This window comes from Falco peregrinus, chromosome Z (assembly GCF_023634155.1).
Source record: "Falco peregrinus isolate bFalPer1 chromosome Z, bFalPer1.pri, whole genome shotgun sequence".
Classification (NCBI taxonomy): domain Eukaryota; kingdom Metazoa; phylum Chordata; class Aves; order Falconiformes; family Falconidae; genus Falco; species Falco peregrinus.
In genome coordinates this window covers 56,077,931-56,091,745 of record NC_073739.1, presented here as the reverse complement: position 1 = coordinate 56,091,745, position 13,815 = coordinate 56,077,931, and the positions used below count along the sequence as shown (strand labels likewise).

Genomic DNA, 13,815 nt, shown 5'->3' with positions numbered 1-13,815 from the left:
TGGCATCAGCTGTTTCACATTGTAGAATCTCTCCTAGAGCAGTAGAATCATTCCATACCACTTTGTAATGCAAACACAGCCTATCACAACCTCTTCTGTTAAACGGAAAGCTGAAAGTATATACTGAGCTGTGCAGGAGTAACCCTTAGCATCTGCTATCCATGTGGCAAGATACAGCCAGCTCACCACTGTCATTCCAGTATTACTACTACCATGTATTTAAGTAGCACCTAGAAGCCCTTGACAAGGATTAGATCACAATTATAGGCACTGCTCAGACTTAATGAAGTAGTCCCTACCCCAAACAACATGAATAGAAAAAATATACTGAGCTACAGTCTAGCTGTAAGGGGAGCAAGACAGAGAAGTTAACTGCTGCAGCTATACAGTTCTCTAGACTAGGCATAAATGGGGTCACAAGTGAAAAATTACTTTGGTCTCATCCTTACCTAGATTTGAGCTCACCACTAAAATGCAAATAATCTGGCAGAATTAGTCAGCTTGTTTCAGCTGAGGCCAGCCCTGAGAACACAGAAAAGCCAGAGATCAGCAGTGAGGTGGGATGGCCAAACTGGGCAGGGAAACCTCCTGCAGCCTCTCTTTGCCAGCTGCTGGCTCTGAAAGCCTCTGCTGAGACCTGTGCCTTCCTAAGCATGAAATCCACCCCTGACAGCAACTGAATGTCTTTGATTTGTATGAATAAATTCCAACATGTCCTATGATTACAGCTTCGTAATATTCTGGAAGCAGATGGCAGGCACAGCTGACAGTGACAGCAGTTGTAAGTGCAAATAGGAGGTGGCGGAGAGGAGGGGGGAGATATGGAGTTGTCTTAGGAAAACTGTAAGAAAAGCAGCTCTTATTTTGAAGATGCAACTAAATGATGAAAGCAGGTAGGGAGGATTCAATTGCACTGGGAGAAAAACATCCAGCTCTGCTTCTTGACCATAGTACAGCATGTGCTTAAATGTCTTACTAAATAGACAAGACAGGGACAGAAAGACATTAATATATTCAACTGCATTTGACCCTTAGGAGTGCTGCTCTGCTCTCCTAGGAAATTAACAGTGGTAGACATTTCAGAAAGTAACACTCAGCACCTGGATAAACACACACAATAAATCCCAGCTCCCCCAGGACACCTCCTTACTTCTGGACCAGGTGAAAAAGTTCACTAGTCTGAGATAAAGCTCTTTTTGAAATCATGTTAGGAAACTAAGTAGCTGGCATTTATCAGCTGATCCTACCAATGCTTTAAAAATCATTACACCCTCACTGCAACCCATGAGGTGGTACTTGCTTCATTAAGATGCAAGAGGGAATGCGAAACCATCCATGGTGCTAAATGAAGTTCTTAAGTGGCTTTTCAGAATATTTCCATTGTCACTCCAGGCAGCAAGGAGAGATTATTTCCTTCTTTCTATCATCCAAAAAGTTAAGCAATAGAGAGGAAACCCGAAGGAAGACAGTCAGTGTGTCTTTTTCCTCTTCCCTCCCCTCTGGCTTTTTCTTAAACATAGGATACATCAAAGTAAAAACTGACACGCGGTGCCCTGAAGCTCTCTGCAGCATGCTTTTAGGTTTTGGAAATTTCATTTTCTACCTTATGATGATTACATGAGAGACTATGAAATGCTTGCTTTGAGGTTCATCTTAGACAGAGATGTAATAAACATTGTGGCTTTCCAGTGCGATGGAACAAATTCTTCTGTAGATGGGAGGCAGGGGGAGTATGTGGTTAGTTTATACTTGAGCACTTGGATATGGGTGGAGATGCCATATGGGGAGTATTTGGAAGAGCTTAAAGGGGGAGAAAGAGAAGAAAAAGAGGGATTGGTGGCTTAGCCAGTGAAGTACTTGCTTTTGCTCTAAATGCAGTCCACCCTAGTTTCTCAGTCCCCACTGAAATGCAGCTGTCCATACACACAGACACATACACACAGACACACACACAAATCCCAATGCTATAATAAAGAATCCATCATATTTTATAGTCTCTCCTCAGCTAGGTTCCACGAGTGAGACACCACGAAGACTGAGTTACATTTGCCTTGTAACAAAAAGGTTGTCCCTTCAGGTACACAAGACAAGATAGAGTTCATTTTAATCATGCCATGCTGTGCTGGATTACTTGTTTGCTTTCTGTCTTTGTGGGATGCTGTTGTTCAGAAGGAACCACACTGAGGCTGATAAATTCACCTTACTTCCAGCTGCTAAGTATGAAAAAATAGCCTTGTGTTGCCCTGATGTTCTTCCATGAAGCTTATAAAAACTGCTAAGGGCATCCATACCTAAAAAAGCGAAGGCCATCTGATCAAAACCTCTGACTTAAGACATGTTTTCACACTGATCCCTGAGTGAAGAATCCTGCTCAGTTTTATGTATCAACAATGTCCAGTGCTTTGCTTCTCCTTTAAAAATGTGTTTCAAATGTCTCTGCTGTCTTGATATGTAGGTCCCCCATCAGTGCCTGAATAGCCTTCCTCTGCCCCAGAGTGGGGAGGCATTAACCCCAGAGATGCTGGGGCATAGCCTGTCTGAGAACACAGGGTGGTCTGGGACAGGGCTGGGACCAAGACACTCTTCTGGTCTGGGATAGGTCTGAGACCAGGACACTCCACTCCTGGTCAGTGTCACTCGTTACCATCCGTCACACTCCTCACCCGCTCTGACTTACCCTGTATAGCCCAGTTAACTGATAAAAAAGTTACTAGACCACTAAAAGTGCAGAAAACAGGTATCTGAAGTACATATGCACCAAATGCGCTGAAGATCAGAGCAGATCAATCTGCTGTCAGACAGCAGCGTGCAAACTAAGGGACAGAGCAGAGTAAGGCTAGGCAGGGCAACTCTTAACACCTTGTTAGAGTTATAATGGTAATTGACAAAGTAAACAGCCTCTTCCATTCAGTTTTCTCTGTTTGCCACAGCAGCACAGCAGTATCACTATCATGCATGCCCTATACATTGTGTAAGGCAATGGTAGGCTAACAGGAAGGAAATAATGACCAACAATTTCATGCTTCATTAGAGGACTATCTGCCTTGAATGACCAATAAAGTAGAATGGAAGCTCTTATCTGAAATCTTATCTCTGCCAGGAATAAATGAATAAACAAAACAACTTTTGCAGAAGCACCTTCAACACCAAGAGAAACATCAGGGTGTTCACTGTACAAATATTTTACGGGGTATCAAAAATTAATCCAGAGTCTTTATTCAAAGTTATAACATATTAGGGCTCTGTGTAATATATCAGATAATGTCTTTGCTTGTCAGTGAAGTGAATCCTCCAGTGCATCCTTCTTACTCTTTACCACATTATATTCTCCTATATGCATATGTACACTCACCCATGTGTGCTTTGAACTGCCTGGTTTACATTATTTTCTTGATCTTCTGATTGTTAACAGAAGAGCCAGCTTTTTTTTCATGTTTTCTGGTGACACCATGTGTCTGTCTTACAATGTTCTTTTGTTGAAAGGAGTTCTTACTCACAAAACTGGGCTTATGAGTTTTTCTGCTGCCCTTCCTGTGTAGTACTCCTGTGTCTAACAGCCAGAACTTAATCATGGGCTTTTACGTCCAGATAAGAAAACCACAAAGAGCTGGGCTAAGACGAGTAAAGTCAAGTTCAACCATTTTTTCTGATTCCTACTAGACAGACTAGGCCTTAGCCTTGAGTTCTATCACCTCAGTGGCATAAGTACAGTCTGAAAAAGAGATTATTATAAGGATATATAACATATTCCCCATGCAGATGCATTATTTTTGTGTTCTGTTTCTTTGGAGCCCCACAAAGCCAAAACTACATTAAAAATATATTGGACTGAAATGATAGAAATATGAATAAATACCAGAGCCCTGGTCTATTTAAATAGAAAATCATGTTAGTTTTAAAATAGAGGGGGAATCTATCACTTAGGATATTTTGCAGTGTCACTTCCTATTTTGTCACAAGCTCTCACTGGAGTCACCAATAAAAAAGATCTCTTAAAAAGACACCTCCTACACCAAAGAAGCCATGCCAACAAACCAACAGCCTTGAAGCACAGTCCTTTCAGGAACTATCTTTGGACTGTGCAGCTGACCACAATGAGTAACACTGATCTTGTACAAAAAGGGAATGCTCTCAGCTTCCTCATTTAAAAGCAAGCTGTAGCTGTGGAAAACTGAAGGAGGAGCAGCTCATTTCAGATGTCTGTCTGTGGAGAGCAATTTAGCATCAGCACCTCAAAAACATCTGACTTAGGCCATATATAAATTGGTCCTGTAGAAAAAGTGACAGTAATAAAAAAAAAAAAAAAAGGTCAGGAATGTAATTTTCTTATTTCTTTCTTAATAGGAGTTTCCATGCCTTTTTATTTCAAATTCAGAAAGAAACATCTTGAGCTGTCATATTCCTCCCAAAATGATGTGGGCTCCCAGGAATAATCCACACTCCTTTGCAGAAGTTTTCAAAACATTCACCTTTAACACCTAGGCAATGTGGCCTGAGTGGCTTCCTCCATGCATTGTGCCCACAAGAAGGAAATAATCACCAATGCATTCACTGCTGAAGTGCTCTTTATGAATGAAGTCCTTATCTGTCATTGTGAGTGTGCATGCTGTTTCCAGAGATAAAAGAGACACAAGCCCTTACCCCCAACATCTTTACTACCTGACTTCAACTTACCTGCAGTGTTTCAAAATCTCGATAGCTCACTCAGGTAGTTGAGGGCACTCAGCATACCCATAGCTGTGCAAAACATACTGAACAGAGATGGCCATCACCAGTTTGGTAATTATTCCCCTATTTTGTCATTTCAATAAGCCTCTGATGTTGCATGGAAAGCTCTGCTTCTCAACTATATTTATGAGTATTCTCAGATGTTTGCAGTTATTGTGTAGCTCTGTTTAATACTTCCTCCTCTCTGACACAGAAGGAGCTGCATTCTAATACTGTCTTTATTATTTTCCATCAGATTCCACGCTTCTGCATTAAAAAAAAAAAAGTGTAAATCAAGGAAGTAGTGTTGGAGGTCCATAAAATGTGAGACCATGAAAATGTCATCACTGTACATTTTATTTTCCTGTCTACTCTGAATCTCCCAAATGTTGTTAGTTTATTTATGGCTGCATTGTTCATTTGGGATACCTTACTCTTCAGAGCTAGTCTGGCCCAGTCCTCCAGCTCCACTTTCATGGTTTAGGTTGTATTTGGAATGGTTATTTCAGCTTCCCTCTTCATATGCAAGCTCATGTCCATCTGTCAGTCCCTGTGCTAAGCTTAAAGCATGCATTGGGTGTTGTTAATTGCATTTTCCCCAAGTCTAGCAAAATCATCTTACCTTGGTCACACTGTTTCCATGTATTTTAATTTTCTTCAATGGCCTGTTTCCTTTGACCAGAGCAGGCAGTTACAGGCTTCATAGAAGACCTTGGCAATGAAAATCACATTGTACAACTGATTTCAGTCCAGCCTTGTGTGAATGATTTGTATGACTCAGTCTGCCTTGCAAAAAGATGTAGCAGCTACCACCTGGGTCTTTATTTTCTTTTATAATAAAATTTGTATCAGTCAACAGCCAGGAATTTTAGTCTTCCCTCAACAGGAAGTTGCAGCCTACTTCTACATTGGCCTTCTCTTGAATAACAGTGCAATCAGTAGAAGCATCACTTTCGGTTCAGCCTGCAAAAAATAATGGAAGTTATATCTGTGCATTTCAGTAATGAAATAATTGCTTTTTCTCTTATTCTATGGTCCTTAGCTTAATAACAGCCTATAGGACTCATAATTTCTGGTTGTGAGTTCTTTATAGGCTGAAGGAAATAATCCAGATCAATTTCAACAGTTTTGTGATGCCTCCATGACTAAAATGCTGCTTCCAGTATTATGACAAAAAGTTTTGCATGTGTGCTACTGGGTACTTCAAGGTAGTAACTCACCTTCTTTAACAGGAGTTGCCACAGGTTTGTTAGAACTTACCTGAAGGGAGGAAAGTGTTCTTTGTCCATCAGCTGAGGAGTACTCTGTGTGTGTGTGTATGTAAAAAGTCCTTTTCTATATTTCTGTAACAACTGTTGCTGGAGGGGAGCGTGATGGGAACAATTAAATCAGACAGAAGGTAATTCCATCAGGTTGCTCTTCAAGAGGTGGACAGAGCCATTGACAAACCATTGTGAGTGACTCTTCCAAATGCATTCATTGTGATAGCCAAGACAGGTATCACAGCTTACATCTAACATCTGAAATGTGAGGCCAAATAAAATGATGGATTAGTAAGGGCATGGGCATAACAGTAGAGAGAAACTGAAATATGATAATGCCAGAGCCTATCCAGGTTGCAGAAAATGAAACTGGAATGGAAATAGCAAGAAAGCTTATCACACATCCCCCAAATGGGGGAAAAAAAGATTAATCCTGCTGTTTAACCTTAGTGTATTAGTGTTTCATCAGTTCTTTGTTGGTGAATGCAGGGCTTACCTACACTGTTATCTTCATACAATTTGAGCTTTCTTTTGTTACCTGTACTGTAACTTGTATTTTGGGAATAACCCATGAAACAACAAACAATGTACTATGCACCAATATAACTACAGGTAGTAATATTCAGCACACAAATATTTTCCTTTCCTGTGGTAGATACGGTAAAGTTAATCCAGTACGTTCTACATGAACTGCTGTAACACATAAAGCAAAAGTGTAATACATTCTCAAGCATAAGTATGCTGATAGAAAATCTAGCATGGCAGACAATTTATCAGAATATGTCACCTGGTGGGTGATGTAAATACAGAAGGAATTGTCACAAAGGCACTTGTCACACTGTCAGTGATGTCTGATCCAACACATTACCTCTTGAAATGTGGTGAGTGTACAGTAATGATGAGTCACCCTGTGTAATGTGTAATAAAAAAGGATATCACCAGAAAAGGTTATATTATTACCATTTAAAAAAAAAAAAAATGTCTTATTCACACTGCATCTTTGAACCCTATCTTGACTATTTACAATGCATGATGCAAGAATGACGAAGGAGCAAGAAGTAGTGATTAAAACAAAAATCACAAGGCAGGGACCAGGTAATATTCAGATGCAGAGGATGGGAGGAGGATGTGCAGAGGGCGAGAATGCCCATGAGCCAGCCCCGACGCTTCACCCACCCTGGAAGGAGAAGCACAGGCTAGACAGCAGACACAAGCAGTTCTCTTTCCAGGAACAATGCTGTTGCTCAGCCTGGCAAAAACTCAAGACTCCAAGACACACTGTTGTCTGAAAGATTAAAGCTTTGTACAGCTTTAGGTGGACTGGCCTGCAGAACAAACATGTTCATTCCAGATCATGTAAAAGAAACAAGTCACTTAGGCTAATGCATGGTGCAGGCTCACACTTTTTCCTTCCAGTATTGTGGAGGTTCATCCAAATCGGCATCTTAGCTCTGCCTTACAAATGAAATGCATTTGCTAAGCATGCCTGGGCAAAAAGAATAATGAAGTCTATGCTTAATTCATAGCATGGACATACCTTAGCCCGAAGTGCATAATGCTACTCCCTTTTCAGTGCCAGCTTTCAGTGCCTGAAGCCAATTATTCTCCAGTTACATTTGAAGCAATGATGAAAACAAGTGTATTTCATCTTGTTCTTTCAGTAGCAGCTTGCATGGAGGAGGAAGTACCTTCTTTGTGGTGGTGCCATGGTCACAAGTATGCAACATTGCTTCAAAACCCTGAAGAAATCTGACAGACATTGATCCTCTTTCCTGGTAATTCAAGTTCTTCCATTGGACTCCCTTATACTCTTACCAGACTTGCCAACAGACTAACCTTGTCCATGAACATCTACTGAAATGCCAAAAAAAAATGGAAAACATTTCTAGTGCAATTCTCCACATCTCTTTCATGCATCCTAACAATAAATAAACAAACAAATATAAAAATAGCCTGGAAAGGCAAGTTCTCTTTTTGCATCTACAAGCACAGCAAGGGGGGAAATACCTGCTTTTTAAGATTATATCCTTGAAGTTGTTGCCATCTCAGCTTCTATCGCATCATCAGTTTAGTAGCTTTCTTGAAGGTTGTTAGAATTAGCAATAGAGGCCTCAGCTCAAATGAGCACATGCTCCAAGTCTCACTGAGTGATTGGGGATTTAAGCACATACTTAGAGTTAAACACATGCTTATGTCTTTTCACAGTGCCACATCCATCACTTCTGTAAGCAGGTATGTCTCCATTAGAAAAAAATAGATTTGCTTTCAACAGAGAGGGTTTGAAGCTGCTCTTCTGAGTTTTTATACCAGCATTGATTTCCAGCTCAAGCTGTTTTATCATGAGTGACTGGTAAAAGCATCATATGTCACAACTGAGTGGGAGGGGAGAGAAATAGTAAGCAAGTAATCAGGAAGATGTGATTTTATAGATTTACAGGCCACTGACAGGGAAATGAGACCAAGGCCGAAAACTCTTTGTCAGCATCTCCACCTCTTATGAACTGGAGCAGATTGAATATAACTTTGTCAGCTAAGCTCAGCTGACATAGGAAGGCACAGAAGAAGATGCATCTTCCAGGTGAGAGGCCATGGATCATTTTTATCTTGGTAAGTCAAGACAGAAAACTCTAACCATCACAAGTTCGTAACCAAGTTCAGTTCTGAACCCCTGATTAAAACCAGCACAAGATCTGCTGAACAACATCCACCTTGGTCTTGATTGCTTTTGCATAGTCTGATCTTGATTGCAATCACAAAACCTATGCAGCATCACTGGTTTATGCTATAATTCATTTACCTGCGATTTAACTGTGCCATTGTCCCAAGATTATATCTAATACTGTCTGACAAGTAGCAGGTTTGTCCAAGTAACTCCAATTCACCATATGGAAGTAATCACTGATATTAACAGATCTGTGACTGCCACTCCAGAGAGGTATTTCCCATGCTTACTATCCGTAGTCTTTGGTAAACTGTTTATATCCTATCTCTTCTTGATAGCATCAAAATGTTTATTTACTGACATATATATGCCAGTGTTATCTGCATTCAAATGCTAGTTTGGCAGAATGTTGGCTAGAGCACACACTAATTCAAGCAGAATAAGGGTAAGGTGATATCTCAGCTTTCCCAAGTAGGAAATATTTACATTTAAGAATTTTCTGTGATAGGGCACCCAAGGTTAAAGTATTAGAGGCTGTGTAACACATTAATGTAAGCAGTTACTAAGAAATGCTTCTTATACAGTGCTATACTACAGCAGTATCGCAGTGTAGATATTGCTGACTTCTCTACAGAACTAGAAAAAAGCAGTTAAATTCCAGTATTTCCCTCCTAAGTTCAACTTCTAAGTTTTCTAACAAATTATAGTGAAAATCTTTTTTTGAAATCCAAGTTAGTTCTGTCCATTGTTGTTGATACATGTTTTTTCTGTCCAGGAGAAATAAAATATTACAAGTCTTTAACAATATAGATGTCTTGGTGCCTTTTAAGATATCAGTCCTTGAGACTCACAGTTGTTATCATTACAGAGACACTGGTCACACAACTCAACAACAAAGGTTTCGAATAAGACTTTTCTGGGGAGAAAAGAGTGAAATCATTACTGGCAGATGGCTGAATGAAACCTGTATCAGAAATCACCTGTATAGAAATAGTTCTGTAGATACACAAGCTAAGATTTGCCAGTTGCCACAAAATTGTTTTGGCTAAATGTTGTAGGACTCCTCCATGCCATCTTCTCTCTCAGAAGGCTCAGTGCCTCTTTTCTGTTTTGGGGCCTCTTTCAATGAACACTTTTGCCATTAGTAACTTCATGTGTGTGAATGAAGATCAGCTTGTGTGTGAGTTCTGTCTGGCAGGTGTCACAGATTACTAGTATTTTAGGTAGAACATGTGTTGTGGGTTAACCCTGGTCAGCAGCTCAAGTTCCCACAGCCACTTAATCACCCCCATTACCACAGTGGGACAGGGGAGAGAATAGGAAGAACAAAAGCAAGAAAACTTAAGAGATTGAGATAAAACTAGTGTAATAAATGAAGGAAAGAGGAAGAAGTAAGAAAATGACAGACAAATCCTGCAAGCAGACTGATAACCAGCTAGCCTCCAAGCAATGGCCACTTCCAAAAAAACCCAACCAACCCTTCCATTTTTATTGCTAATCATGATATTGTATGGCATGGGACATGTCTTTGGTCAGTTTGGGTCGGCTGTTCTGGTTATATCCTCTCTCAACTTTTTATGCTCCCTCAACCTACTTGTTGGGGAGGCAGAGCTGGGAAGATAGGAAGCCCTGACCCCTTGCAAGTACTGCGCAGCAACAGCCACGATGCTGGTGTATTATCATCACCACTGCTTTAGTTACAAATAAAAAACAAGGCATCATCTACAAGAAAAGTAACTCCATCCTGCCTGACCCAGTATAGTATGTTTATCTTAGTATCTATGCTTCACATATTTAATCCTTTGCAAGCATGGGACCTGACCCCACAGTCAGATCATGCAGAGTGGACCTGCACTGGCTTCAAGGAAAGCACATCAGACAGCTTCTTCATGCAAGATCAGATCCTTGGAGAGTGAACATAATATAAACAATGTTTCCTACTTCCTTAACCAGCTTTTTATGGGCATGGCACTTCCCACTGGAAATAAACCCATCTAAAGCACTGTCCTGAAAACTAGTATTTGCATGAATTACACTAAAACACTATTTTGGGTTAACCCCAGCAGGAAACTAAGCATCACACAGACACTTGCTCGCTTCCCCACCACTAACCCCAGTGGTATGGGGAAAGATAAAAAGGAAGAGTAAACCCAAGAAAACTCATGGGTCAAGGTAAAAACAGTTAAACAGGTAAATGAGAAGAAATAAAAGAAGCAAAACAAAGCAAGTGATGCATGCTAGACCAATGCCCCACCAGTTCCTGAGCGAAAGACAGCCAGCCTACCTCAACCTTGCTCCCCTCTGTTTTGTTGCTGAACATGACACTGTATGGCATTGAAAATCTCTTTGCTAAGTTTGGGCCGTCTGCCTGGTGTGTCCCCTCCCACCTTCTTGTGCACACCAGCCTTTTTGCTGGGGGGCAGACTGTGCGGAGGCGGCTTTGACACGGTGCAAACGCTGTTCAGCAGGACCTAGAACACTGGTGTATTATCAGCACCAGAGGAGCTTCTACGGAGAAAATGCTCTCATCCCAGCCAGACCCAGTACAAATGCTTTAAATCGGTAGCTGACCACTGGCAGATGATCCTGACTCTGGCCTACCTGGCAAATGCACGAGTCCTTTCAGTCTGCCCGTTGGCAGCCCCAAGCTTTTCACTGTTATGATATGTTACATTTTCAAAACAAAGACAAATGCCTCTCATCCCTCCATGTATGCAGCGGGTCTAAGACAAATTGCTTTTGCAATGAACAAATGTAAATTGCTTGAAATTAGTTTTTCTAATATGGCCTGGTCCTGCTCTCCTGGATGGGATCATCTGTTTCTATGGAAGCTCTCTATAGGGATTTACCTGTAGTGGAGACATTTCCAACTTTCGTATCTTAATAAAACACTAAAATTTGATTGATTTCCCATCTTCAGTTCGCTTATCATTGCTATGACAAATAGGTTTAAATTGTCCAGTGAAGTTCCACCCAAAAGCTTCTGCAAGCAATTTGCACTTGATGGGTATTACTTTAATGACACTGAAATAGTAACTTCCATGAGGGTGACAGTGGGACAAACGCCTCTGAAGTCACTGGAGTTGCTATTGGTCACATCAGGCTTAGTGCAATCCCTAATGTTTACAGGAAAGCTTAAGTAGCTCTGGGCAACAGGATGGCTCAGCGTCTTGGGGTGCTATCTGTCTATTTATAAAGTAACAGCTGCCATGGTACACTGGAAAGGCAGCTTGTTGCTGCAGGCCTGCAAACAGCATCCAACCTAGCTGAGGTCTTAAAAGTATTATGTCAGGGCTGTTCAACAGCATGTATATACTGGCCCAAAATTAAAACGAGTTAATTTGAACTTGGGTTCTCTGGAAGCAGTGATTTTGAACTTCCTGAAAATGCTGAAAACCAGGAAGCCCCGTTCCTTGTTTGCTGGGCAAATACTGTTGGGAGAAAAAAAAAAAAAAAAAAAGTTACCTCAACTGCCAGCCATGTTTAAGAATGAAAATGACCACAGCCACTCTCTTTTGGGGTGATTTATTGACAGCAATATACATTCAGGTGTATGATGCATCCCTTTGGAGTTGTAGGAACAGCATCACTTATTGAAGAACCTCTAAACAGGCTCAGGCACGACCTGGAAAGCAGAGTGCTCAGACCTGCCAAACCAGCTGCAGCCTAGGCATGGACAGGTACCTAGAATGCCTTACAACAAAACCTCAGATGCCTATGTGCTTGGGTGGGTCTATGTACAAAATGGACATATGGGAGTCCACCACAAAGGGGGGCTACGCACAGCGGGGCTGAACAGCTGCAGAGCAGCTTGTCAGAAAAGGTGCTAGAGATCCTAGCAGACAACAAGTTGACTATGAGCGAGCAATGTGCCTTTGTGGAAAAAAAAGTCAATGGTACATTGGGTTGCACTAGGAAAAGTATTGCCAGTGCGTCAAGGGACATGATCCTTCCTCTCTGGTCAGCACTGGTGAATGCACATGCAGATGCTTGGTCCAGGTCTAGGACACCATGAACATCCTGGAGTGAGTCTAATGACAGGCCACACATGTGATGAAGGGACAGGAGCACCGTTCATAGAAAGAGAAGCTGAGAGAGCTGGGACTGTTCTGACTGGACAAAAGAAGGGTGTGTGTTGTGGTGGTTATAAATATACATAAATACCCAATGGGAGAGAATAAAGAAGATGGAGTCAGGCTCTTCTCAGTAATATTCCATGAAGAGAGAAGAGGCAGTGGTCACAAACCAAAACAAAAGACATTCCATTTAACCACAAGAAAAAAAAATACTGTGAGGGTGATCAAACACTGGAACAGATTGTCCAGAGGTGATGTGTAGTCTCCATCCTTGGAGATACTCAAAACCAACCAATCACAACCCTGAGCGAACTGCTGCACCTGACTCTACTGTAAGTGCCTACCAGCCACAGTGACGCTGGTTCTGTTACCCTCACGGTTTGCATGCTTTCATTTAGTTTCTAGGTGCTTAAACTTTGACATTACAAGACTTAGCCATTCTATCCTGACTGCCTACCTGCAAAACAAGGGCAATACTTGCTTATTTTAAAAAAATCACGATGAAAAGAGGAAAAAACCCTAGTTGATATCATATTTATCCCAATCTGTGAGTGAAATTTTACTATGAAACAAAAGTTAATATTAAGGTTGAACATTTTCAAAAGTTAATTAAATACCTGCCTAGCTTGCAAAACAAGGTGTAGCACACACACTATGTCATGTGATCAGAGAGACACTGTAAGTTGGATATACTTTCTATAAGGAAACTTCACAATAGAAAAAAATTGAACAGTACATGAAGCAATTTCTCACTTTTCAAAGTGTGTGTGTGTGGGGGGGTGGGGGTGGGTGTGTGTGTGCAAAAATAATCCCAGCAGTGGTGAAGAATTTCTAGGGAAGGAGAAATGGCTTGGTTTCACCTAAATTTAGTGAACATGTTTCAATTAACCCAACCTAAAGAACCTATTGAAAGTGCCCGTTAAAACATTCTATTGCATTTTCCCTGGGTACAAGCTAATCTTCAGAGAAAGTGTAAGTCCAGCACCTGTATCACTTCTCCTTTGAAAAAACTTAGACTTCTTGTGCAAATCTTTGAGATGAGCATCTGCAAGGATTGGTTTTCTCTGTTGAGGAAGCACTTCAGCATGATGAATGCCCAATTTTCAGC

General features: G+C 41.0%; 1 long non-coding RNA gene across 5 annotated transcripts in view; it reads right to left on the bottom strand.

The window, feature by feature from the left end:
* LOC129782680 (uncharacterized) overlaps positions 1-13,815 on the bottom strand; it is a 66,720-nt gene that overhangs the window by 31,669 nt on the left and 21,236 nt on the right. For 3 of the 5 annotated variants that reach the window (XR_008744712.1, XR_008744710.1, XR_008744711.1), the window contains exon 2: positions 4,675-6,227. This is a non-coding gene — a long non-coding RNA (uncharacterized LOC129782680). The remainder of the gene's footprint in view (positions 1-4,674; positions 6,228-13,815) is intronic. The other 2 variants (XR_008744709.1, XR_008744713.1) reach the window with 2 other exon arrangements.